We start from the raw sequence: 9,204 nt of genomic DNA, 5'->3' as shown, positions 1-9,204 counted from the left end.
TCCCAAAAAGATGTGAAGAGGTGCTTGGAAGTAACAAGGTGAGAAAAACAAGAACAATTATTGTTTATTATAATAAAAAATGTCATAATTGGATAACTAGAATGTTAATTTAACATTTTATCCTCTCAACAAGGACATTTATGAGAAGCAAAGGGATGAAAGTGTCAATGTGGAAATGTGAAACAGTATAACATGCCATCCAGCAAGATGTGGTTTCATGTGGTGTGTTTGCGCTTAAAGTAAGTGCTGTTTAAATATATATATATATATATATATATATATATATATATATATATATATATACCAGTATATATATACTGCTCAAAAATAAAGGGAACACTTAAACAACACAATATAACTCCAAGTAAATCAAACTTCTGTGAAATCAAACTGTCCACTTAGGAAGCAACACTGATTGACAATCAATTTCACCTGCTGTTGTGCAAATGGAACTTTGTACAGAACAAAGTATTCAATGAGAATATTTCTTTCATTCAGATCTAGGATGTGTTATTTGAGTGTTCCCTTTATTTCTTTGAGCAGTGTATATATATACATGGATGCACATGGTCCTCCAGAATGGTTCGGTAGTCCTTGGCAGTGACGCGCCCATCCAGCACAAGTATGGGGCCAAGGGAATGCCATGATATGGCAGCCCAAACCATCACTGATCCACCCCCATGCTTCACTCTGGGCATGCAACAGTCTGGGTGGTACGCTTCTTTGGGGCTTCTCCACACTGTAACTCTCCCGGATGTGGGGAAAACAGTAAAGGTGGACTCATCAGAGAACAATACATGTTTCATATTGTCCACAGCCCAAGATTTGCGCTTCTTGCACCATTGAAACCGACGTTTGGCATTGGCACGAGTGACCAAAGGTTTGGCTATAGCAGCCCGGCCGTGTATATTGACCCTGTGGTGCTCCCGACGGACAGTTTTGGTGGAAACAGGAGAGTTGAGGTGCACATTTAATTCTGCCGTGATTTGGGCAGCCGTGGTTTTATGTTTTTATATACAGTATATATATATATATATATATATATATATATATATATATATATATATATACAGTACAGACCAAAAGTTTGGACACAACTGTGTGTCCAAACTTTTGGTTTGTACTGTATATACTTGACTATGATTACTTATATTTCTTATGTAATGTAGAACATTGTCTGTTTACAAATCAATTTATATAACCTTTATGTGTACTGTTCTGTCTCTTTCCACATACATGTATATCTATCTATGTCTGAAGATAGATAGAATTATATATCTATATAATATATATTGGTATACATGCTTGTTTACGTTTTTGATGTTGTGAAAAAAAGATTAATATGAAAGTGGTTTTCTAATAATCACATTGCCATTAATCTAATGCTATTTTGTAGGAGTAGAACTTTTAAGATGATGAACAGCTTTGGCTTAACAACTTAAACTGTGCATTTCTGCCTGAAATATAATGTAGTTTATGAATTATATTGCTTTATTACATGGTTGATTTATTTTAATGACAATGGAAAGAGTCTGAAATAAGTATAGCAAAAATGTTAAATTATTCATAAATGTCATGACCTCTATATGACAATCTAATACTTTGACAAATATTTTGTATTTGTAATGAGTCCGCTGTTACTCTTCTTTCTTTTTTGAAAAAAATATATTTGCCTTTACAGTTTGCAGAGTGCATACTGGAAAACAAGGACCTGAACTTTCCATCAGCAGCAGAAGCTGTTAATACCATGAGACTCAACATGTCTTCCACACTTCTCTCAGAATCAGGTATCTTTTGACATATTTTTTATTCAGTTCCTATGTGTGTGGGATACTATGTTGTGTGTAAAATCATGCACGCACAAAAAAATTGTGTTAGGTCAGCTATTTTATCTAATTAGAAATATTAAAATATTGAACTTTGCAGATGTGTGAAGTACAATCATGTTAGTGTTTATGTCAAATTCAATTAGTGAAGAACATTTCAATACACCTGGCCTTGATCTCTAATAAATAAATTACACATAACACAGCCCAATAACTGTTGAGGCAAAAAACATAATCAACAAACTTAAAATTGTTCTAGGATACAATTACACTTTTCTTGAGTAGCTTTAATGTAACTTAATAAGCAAAAGGACTTGCAGTTTGTGAAAGTACAAAACTGGAATGAGATGTATTATGTGAACCATTATATTCATTACTGTATTTTCATAAAATTAACATTTACAAAATGACAAATTTCACAAGATGTATACACATATATATGTAGACATTAAAATTTTCTGAATGCCATTTTTATACTTTCAGTGGCTTAAGTTGGAGAAAATTATAAAAAGGTAAACACTAAGTGATGCTTTCTTTTACCATAAATCCCAGAAATACCTTAAATACATGTGTGTTTCAATTCATGAATAGACAGACACCATGTGCGCCTGCCTAATATGCCAATATGATGTACAGTTTCTATTACTTGTATTTGTTTATGAGACCAGACATTATCAAAAAGGGATGATTAGACGACTGAGATCTACACAGAGGATTATTGTTCCACTTTCAAAAGAACACTAACAAATGGAATTATTTAAAAGAAAAAAAAATACCATTAAGATTATTTTATAACATTGATTTAAAGATGCGGTTTGTTTTTCTGTAGAGTCAGTGGAGACTCTGCAGACACTGTGGCAGTGAGGACACAGAAGATCACATGTGGGTAAGACAACAATGTAATGCAGTGAAAAATCAATTCAAGCAAACCATATACCATCCTTAAAATAGTTGCAAAGTATGTAGATATACAAAAATAAATCATAATAAAATAAATAAACACCCAAGGCAGGTAAGTGGGAAGTAGCTTAAGTTTTTTTTTTTTTTAAGTACAGTCGTAAAACATTAAACACAGATGCTTGTGGTCCTAGAATTTTTTTTACCTCCATACATGTCAGGAACATGCTGTCATCTCCTCAAATAAAGTTCTACCAATCATATATTGATAATTAAGAAGAAGCTTTATGTTGGCAAAACCCAATATCACCTTCAGTAAACAGATAAGGAACTAAAAAAAACATTCTTTATGTTGTTATTTGACCATTTTGTATTATTTATTTACAGATCACATGTGACAGATGCAACTGGTGGTACCATCAAGGCTGCATTAAGGTCCCACAAACCGACACAGACTACTGCTGTGCAATGTGTTTATAGATTTTATGTTTGTACCAATCTAATTCGTTAATGACTGCAGTTCAGTGGATTTTCAGTTTAAACATGTGACATAATTTTTGTTGACTTAATTGGTTTTCCAAAAATTTTTGTTATGAATATTCTTTTGTTGAAATTAATGAAAAAAAGTGATTTAATTTTTATGTTAAACCAAAATAAAAATGGTTTGTGTATGCTTTACATTTAGCAAAGATGCATTGTCAGATTTATTTCCTTCAGTATCCTTGCAATAGCGATAATAAAGAAATAACATTTTCTACATAATCACATTTGTTCCCTTAACTGCTGGTATGAGTTTTATATCAATAGGATGATATTTGGGGAAAATAGGTATGGCATGCAAATATCGGCAGGCTCAAATTCGATATTGCCAAAAAATGCATCCCCCTCCTAGCTTGAAAAAATAAAGAGTCAAGAGGGATTTTACCTTTTCTACATAATTACACTTATCCTCTTAGCTACTGGTATGAATGTCATATCAATAGGATGACATTTGAGGAAAATAGAGGGGGCATGCATATTTTGGCAGGCTAATGATAGGCCTTGCCGTAAAATGCATCCCCTGCTAAAATGGAGAAATACAGAGTTATGAGTGGAATAACTTTTTCTACATAATCACACTCGTTCTATGAATTGCTGGTATAAGTTTCATATCAGTAGGACAATATTTGAGAAAAATAGAGGGGGCATGCATATTTTGGCAGGCTAATAATAGGCTTTGCCAAAAAATGCATCCCCTGCTAAAATGGAGAAATACAGAGTTATGAGTGGAATAACTTTTTCTACAAAATCACACTTGTTCTATGAACTGCTGGTATAAGTTTCATATCAGTAGGATAATATTTGAGGAAAATAGATAGGGCATGCATATTTTGGCAGGCTCGACATCCATATTGCCAAAAAATGCATCCCCTGCTAACTTGGATAAATAAAGAGTTTAGAGTGAAATAACTTTTTCTACAAAATCACACTTGTTCTATGAACTGCTGATATAAGTTTTAAATCAATAAGATAAAATTTGAGGAAAATAGGTAGGGCATGCATATTTTGGCAGGCTCGACATCCATATTGCCAAAAAATGCATCCCCTGCTAACTTGGATAAATAAAGAGTTTAGAGTGAAATAGCTTTTTCTACATAAATAGAGTAGTTGTATGAACTTTTGGTATAAGTTTCATATCAGTAGGACAATATTTGAGAAAAATAGAGGGGGCATGCATATTTTGGCAGGCTAATAATAGGCTTTGCCAAAAAATGCATCCCCTGCTAAAATGGAGAAATACAGAGTTATGAGTGGAATAACTTTTTCTACAAAATCACACTTGTTCTATGAACTGCTGATATAAGTTTTAAATCAATAAGATAATATTTGAGGAAAATAGATAGGGCATGCATATTTTGGCAGGCTCAACATCCATATTGCCAAAAAATGCATCCCCTGCTAACTTGGATAAATAAAGAGTTTAGAGTGAAATAACTTTTTCTACATAATCAGAGTAGTTGTATGAACTGCTGGTATGAATTTCATAGCAATAGGATAAAATTTGAGGAAAATAGGTAGGGCATGCATATTTTGGCAGGCTCGACATCCATATTGCCAAAAAATGCATCCCCTGCTAACTTGGATAAATAAAGAGTTTAGAGTGAAATAACTTTTTCTACAAAATCACACTTGTTCTATGAACTGCTGATATAAGTTTTAAATCAATAAGATAATATTTGAGGAAAATAAATAGGGCATGCGGCTGCACAGTGGCGCAGTTGGTAGCACTGTTGCCTTGCAGCAAGTAGGTCCTGGGTTCGATTCCCGGCCGGGGTCTTTCTGCATGGAGTTTGCATGTTCTCCCTGTGCATGCGTGGGTTCTCTCCGGGTACTCCGGCTTCCTCCCACAGTCCAAAAACATGACTGTCAGGTCAATTGGTTTCTCTAAATTCTCCCTAGGTGTGAGTGTGTGTGTGCATGGTTGTTTGTCCTGTATGTCTCTGTGTTGCCCTGCGACAGACTGGCGACCTGTCCAGGGTGTACCCCGCCTCTCGCCCGGAACGTAGCTGGAGATAGGCACCAGCAACCCTCCCGACCCCATTAGGGACAAAGGGTGAACGGAAAATGGATGGATGGAAATAGGGCATGCATATTTTGGCAGGGTTGACATCCATATTGCCACAAAATGCATCCCCTGCTAACTTGGATAAATAAAGAGTTTAGAGTGAAATAACTTTTTCTACAAAATCACATTTGTTCTATGAACTGCTGATATAAGTTTTAAATCAATAAGATAATATTTGAGGAAAATAGATAAGCCATGCATATTTTGGCAGGCTCAACATCCATATTGCCAAAAAATGCATCCCCTGCTAACTTGGATAAATAAAGAGTTTAGAGTGAAATAACTTTTTCTACATAATCAGAGTAGTTGTATGAACTGCTGGTATGAATTTCATAGCAATAGGATAAAATTTGAGGAAAATAGGTAGGGCATGCATATTTTGGCAGGCTCGACATCCATATTGCCAAAAAAATGCTTCCCCTGGTAACATGGAGAAATAAAGAATTAAAGAGGGATTTCACCTTTTCTACATAATCAGAGATGTTCTATGAATTACTGGTATGGGTTTTATATCGATAGGATAATATTTGAAGAACATGGAGAGGCCATGCATATTTTGGCAGGCTAATAATAGGCTTTGCTGTACATGCATCCCCTGCTTACATGGAGAAATAAAGAGTCAAGAGTGAAATTACTTTTTCTATACAATCACACTTGTTTTATGAACTGCTGGTATACATTTTGTATCAGTAGAATTATATTTGTGGAAAATATATAAGGCCTACATGTATTGGCAAGGTAATAATTTGCTATGCCAGAAAATGCATCCCTCTGCTAACTTGAAGAAATGAAGAGTTAAGAGGGACTTCACCTTTTCTACGTAATGACACTTATTCTCTGTGCAACTGCTATACGTTTCATATCAACAATAGACAGGGGATACAAATATTGGCAGGCTCAGAAATTAAAATCATCCCCTCTACATTAATATGCTAGACAGTTAAGCATGATATAAAATGTTCTACATAATGGGCCTCTGTTTTGTAATACTTTAAGCTAATATGATGTTAAAAGAAAAATCGGGAAATTTCAAACCAAATGCGGAGAGCATTTTCTTCAGACACGGACTGAAAAACGTTCGACTCATTTGTCTCAATAAATGTGTAAAAACCGTATTTATTTCAATTAATCTGCGATATAAAACCCACCGTTTTAAGGCTGACATGTTTAAGAAACGTGATATTGTTACGAATATCTTTAAAAGTTTCGTCTTCGGTCATATTTCAGTCCGTTTCCTCATTAAAATGCGAGAGTTTAGAGCGATGCGCGCTCCCGCGACAGGGGATGCAATTCTCGGCAGGCATGCATTTCTGGGCATAACACCGGAGTCGACACTCAGCTAAACTCCTCTCCAAAGGATCACACAGTCTAGAGCGCTTGCGTTGAGTCTTTAATGAAGCCAGATGGAGTAGGTGTAAAACTATGAAATAAACATACAAACTTTGAATAATACACAGTAGCACCTAATACAGCACCCACAAGTATACTCGGTCGCTACAACGAAAGTATTAGCTCAAAGCCGTAAGTTCTCACAAAGCGGTATTGCATTTACAAATTTACTTATGCTTAAATAACGAATATTAACATAACTCTTATACGTACCGACAGTGCTTTCTAGGACCAACTGTATAGGAGTAGCCGTGTTACTGCGAAAACCATGCGTTGCATTGTCCTGACTTGTCTGCTCTCTAATGACGTCATTAACGCCCGACTCTTAAAGTGATGTACATAAATTTCACCACTAGATGGCGACATTGAACGCTTAAATCTTATAACCTGTAGAATGTCAACTGACATAACATCACACTGTTCCTAGTTTCCCAAAGTCTCCCTCTGACTGGTGTTTGTTTCCTCCAGTCTGCCTTGGATAAGCTCTCGTGTGTTCTGTAGAGCAGATTATTTTTTTTAATTCTGAAGCTCTAAGCTCTTCAGGGTTACAATAATATATTTACTTTTCATGTCCTTGATGAGCTAGTTAAGGTGGTTCCTTTATCAAAGTGAAAATGAATATGGCAGAAACATGTTAAACTATACTACATGATTCTTATGGTCTAAGTTTGAGCGCATTAGTTATTTTTTTTTTACCAAAGAACCATGGTGAAGGGATCGACATGCTTCCTGCATGGATGATTTGATGGACAGACAGATATTTCCCTAAGATTAAAAAATGCACCATTTCAGAAACCTGAAAAAACTTCATGACATTTTTCAATACTGTTTCTGATGTCATCATGTTATTTTGCTTTATTATTTTAAACCAGAAGCACATTTGATGTACATAGAGGTGAAAACCTGTTCACTGTATCTAGCAAGTGAACAGGTTGCTAGATACAGCAAGACTGTCTTATTTCAAAGATATATGCTCTAAAATTCAAATATGCATGACTCTGCAATTTTAAAAAGTCACCTGTAAAAGGGGCAAAATCATAAAAACTGTGACTGATGTTGCTAGACTAGGACTGTTGCAGGTTTTTAAATGCAGATACTTCTTTCCCTTAGTTGACTAAGCTAGGTGTAACGCTCTTCCTAAATGCGCAGGTCTGACTGCAGGGCTTAGTGTTAACCACTCTATAAAATCAGAAATAGGTACGGCATGGAGTCATGATTGGGTGAATAATTGATGCAACTGATGCAAGGAGCTTTGTTTATATTGCCATTTATTGCAGTGGAAATAGTAATGATAATAATAATGACAATAATAATAATAATAATAATAATAATACTAACAGCAAAAACTAAACAAAGAGAAATTGTTCAAAAGAAACAAGGACGGGGGAAAAAGAACAAACCAAAAATGAAATAATCAATAATACTTCAAAACCAAATGTAATTCAAAAGTCCAAGAGCAACGGGAGAATTGTTCTTTTCCTTTAGATACTCCCTTAGAGTTTATTTTGTTTCCTGTATGGAAAGTGTTGTTTGGTTTTCCTGTGTGGAGAGTGTCTTTCTTTTTCCTACCACCAGGTGGTGTGTGGGTAGCTCGCCATCCTCCGTCAGCGAGCGAGTCGATGAAGGGGGAGAAAAAAAAACCTGACCGTCGAGTAACGGATTGTCTGAGGAAGTGGATGTTACTTGTTCTCATCAGAAGGTAAACCAGGCATCAACAAAGCCCAACCGCAGATCCTCGAATTTTAAAGATGAATTCGTTCAGCGATGAGTCGAGTTGGAGATTTGAGATTGTTTTATTAACAACCAACGCCACAACTCACAGTGAGCAGCAGCACAGTGGAAACCCGGAAATACACATGAGGGTCCCAGCTGTTAAAGGGACGGCTTAAAGGGAAGGTGGTTGGGGCGTGGCGGTCACGTGGGTTACATGTTCCCCCCCTGATCCCATGCACGTCCCCGTACATGGACCAGGTTGAGTCTGGATGGCTGGCTGGATAATACCAGGAACAGCCATGTGTTCATCATCCTCAGTCCCTTCAAGAGCATGTGTAAATGCAGTGGTCAGTCCATGAAACAACAACTGGATACTCTTCAACAACGGGTGACCGAGTTGGGAGTACTGTAAACGTTCTGGTGGTCTTCTTGCTCGGGTTGACCTCCGCAAAGATGGTTCTCCCTCAAGACTCGATGGTTCTGTTTCGGGACTTGATGATTCTGTTTCAGGGCTTGATGGTTCTGTTTGAACAATTAAGTCCACTTCTGGTTCCATATTATTGGTGGAGGGCTCTGGAGTGACAGGCTCAGGACCTCCCTCAGCAGCAGGATCTCCAGCAGCATCTCCTGCAGAATCATTAGGTTTTGAACAGATGTTTACTGCCTCTCTGTCCACAGGTTGAAATTCCCTTGGTTCCTCTGTGACAACTGGGAGTTCCTGTTCCAAATCCTCCTCCTCTTCTGCAGCAGAGGATGGGGGCTGATCAGGAACTT

The 9,204-nt window shown here is 36.5% G+C and overlaps 1 long non-coding RNA gene across 1 annotated transcript; it reads left to right on the top strand.

Moving 5' to 3' along the window:
- Positions 1-201: 201 nt before the first annotated feature.
- On the top strand, positions 202-3,335 carry LOC114150725 (uncharacterized). The gene is made up of 3 exons (XR_003596817.1): positions 202-239; positions 1,682-1,787; positions 2,656-3,335. It is a non-coding gene; the product is annotated as an uncharacterized LOC114150725 (long non-coding RNA).
- The last annotated feature ends 5,869 nt before the right edge of the window (positions 3,336-9,204 follow it).

Source organism: Xiphophorus couchianus, chromosome 9, assembly GCF_001444195.1.
Source record: "Xiphophorus couchianus chromosome 9, X_couchianus-1.0, whole genome shotgun sequence".
In the NCBI taxonomy this organism is placed as follows: domain Eukaryota; kingdom Metazoa; phylum Chordata; class Actinopteri; order Cyprinodontiformes; family Poeciliidae; genus Xiphophorus; species Xiphophorus couchianus.
The sequence above is the reverse complement of the archived record's forward strand: the minus strand, read 5'-3'. Positions and strand labels throughout refer to the sequence as shown.